The following is a 3,005-nucleotide window of genomic DNA, read 5'->3' as shown; positions in this document are numbered from 1 at the left end:
TAAGTCCAGGGCTTGCTGTACCAAGCCCTGGACTCATTTCGAAGACAAGCCCCCCTCTCCCTCCCACCTCGTGCAGTTGCAGAGGAAGGCTGTTTTCTGGCAGGAAATGAATAGCTCCCAGATGAGCGCAGGAACCTGAGAGGTCGTGAGAAAGAGGCGAACCCCCCTCCGCAAGGCCCGGCCTGCTGCCAGCCGCCAGGGGAATGTGGGAGAGCGCCTCTCTGACACACGCATCAACCCCTCTGCCGTCCACCGCACCGCCTGACTGACTGGCTGCCTCCGCGCCGGGCCCTGAGCCCAGAATAGACTCAAAGGGAGGGCGAGCGCCACCGAGGCCGGCAGCACGGCTCGTCGGCCAGCCGGCCGGCACGAAAACCTGAGAGAACAGGGAGAGAGGAACCGGAGCTGCGTGGGCGGACGTGGATGAGCGTGCGTATACGCTTTCAATCCCGGCCCACGTCTGTAATGCAGTGGAAAGTTAGGACCGTGAGTCGAGTTTACATTAGCGTCACGTCTGACCCCGCGTGCACACTTACACGGTCACTTGCAAGCCTTCCTCCCTCTCTCCCCAAAGCAAACACTCAGTCACTCACGCAGGTGTTCCTTCTCAGGAGCAAAGGCTTTTCCCCTTCACCTCCTTGTGTGCTAGACTAACATTTATTCCTAGTGATGTTGACACTGTTATGCTTGGATGTTTAGCCCCAGCTGTCCAGGAATACTTATGGGTCTTTATTATTATTTTTTTTTTAATCAGCTTACCTCGGCTTTAGTCAGTGACATTTTATTTCGTGACCTTAATCAAATGGGCCAAACTTTGTCTCAGAGTTGTAGGCTCAGCAACAGGTTATTACAGGTTAAATTCTCTCACAAAGTTGGGTTCTTTAGAGCTGTGGTTCTGAAATCTATTAGTTTTCATTATAACCCGTACTGACCGCACGGCACCCTAATGGTTAGCACCTACGCCTCACAATTCTGAGGTTCTGGATTCAGTTCCTCGTGCTTTTGTGTATTTTCTTATGCTTCCTCCCGCATTCTGAAAACAATGCTTGGTTCATTGAAGAGTCTTAGGTGCCTATAGAGGTGTTTCATATGAGTGTGGTTGTTTGTTTGTCTTATGTGCCTCAATTGGCTGGAGACCAGTACAGGGTGAACGCATCCCTAATACATACAGTAAGCACTATATAAAAGTGATTGATATAACCCATGGTAGTCGTGAAGAAAGTATGCACCAGTCCCTATATCGTATGCCTCTGCAAATCAATGGACTTGAACCTGGGGCCCAGCCACATACCACAACCTTAACCACACCGCCACCACGTCTGCCCCTTTATTATGTAGTCATCCCCTTTTAAAGTATGCAGTATGTAGGTTTTAGTTTTTCAAAATTATGGACAATTACGTTTATTGGTCTTGTGGGAAGACTTTCTGCAGCGTTTCTGGAGTTCAGCATTTGTGTGTATTTGTTGGGTGAGAGGGCCTGCTGTCTTAACAATCTTTGCCCGAGTTCATCCCCAAGGTGTATGAAGAGTTTGAGGGTAGTATTCCCACATTGCTCCACACCTCCCTCATCCAGTTGTACCTCGACGGGCCTTTGCTATGCGGACTTAGACACAGTCGTGCTGGAACAGAAAAGGCCTTTCCCCAACTGTTCCCACAACAATGTCCAAAATTGTCAAGCTCAATGGATTGATTATGATTTACATTACAAGTATAGCGTAATGTGCATTTCAGATAAATGCTTGCATCCATAAAAAAAGTTAATGATGCTAAGAATACGCTGTCCTTCCTCTTTTAGCAGCAGTCCCAAAGACTCATTGCCCATACGCGTCTTTTTCCCACTACTCCGTCTCACACACTCTTCCTTTGTCTCACACTCTGTCGCACAAACGCGCGCACACACACACACACACAGTTTGTGCAATGCTCCTATGGTAACCTGTAGAGCCAGTAAACAGGGCAAGCTGTCTATACTCCAATCCCACAAGTCGGCTTGCCCATTTTCCTTGGCTCACCCTGCGAGGCGACAAAAACCCCAGCAGAGGCTCCCACCACCAGAAGCCCATTCAAATGTCAGCCACCTCATTTGAAGTCGCACACTGCTATGTAAATCCGCTGTTTTTCTCACCAGCACAGCCCCTCACATACAAGTACTTAGACGTAGGTGGTCATGTGACATCCACAGATTGTGTCTTTATAGTCAGCCGCCTAAACAAGAAGTCTGTAAAATGCACCCCCCCAGGTTTGCGGTACATAAACATGTTGATGGAGGCATGCCAACTTGAGCAGATCAGGACATGGCAACCATACCAAGCTGTCATTTACCAAGTTGGCACAACCCCCAACTCTGAGCGGTGACAGTGATGATCCCATCACACAACGCCTTTGTATGACCTGTCCTCCACTTAGCCTGAAACCTAGGGCCAATTGAGTGGGAGGGTCCCTTCTACACCTCCCCTCCGAGACCTTCACAAGAAATAAATAAACCAGGCAAATAAGTTCTCACCATACTAGCATCCAAACAGTTAGGCGGGTTTTAATGGCACAACGCGTTCGCTTGTGAAACAGGCTCTCTTTCATCTTTTTGAAGGTCTCTTCTCCCCAATCCAGCGCTACATTTACTCCGTTACATTTTCCATAAACTATCCTTGTCAGGGTGGAACGGTGAACAACTGGTTAGAGCATCTGCCTCACAATTCTGAGGTCCAGGGTTCAATCCCCGGCCCCGCCTGCGTGGAGTTTGCATGTTCTCCCCGTACCTGCGTGGGTTTTCTCCGGGCACTCTGGTTTCCTCCCACATCCCAAAAACATGCATGGTTGGTTAATTGACAAATTGACAAATCTAAATTGCCCGTAGGTGTGAATGTGAGTGTGAATGGCTGCTTGTTTGTATGTGCCCTGCGATTGGCTGGCAACCAGTTCAGGGTGTACCCCGCCTCCTGCCCGATGACAGCTGTGATAGGGTCCAGCACGCCCGCGACCCAAGTGAGGAGAAGCAGCTCAGAAAA

Source organism: Phyllopteryx taeniolatus, chromosome 7, assembly GCF_024500385.1.
Source record: "Phyllopteryx taeniolatus isolate TA_2022b chromosome 7, UOR_Ptae_1.2, whole genome shotgun sequence".
NCBI lineage: Eukaryota > Metazoa > Chordata > Actinopteri > Syngnathiformes > Syngnathidae > Phyllopteryx > Phyllopteryx taeniolatus.
This window is presented reverse-complemented; position numbering follows the sequence as displayed.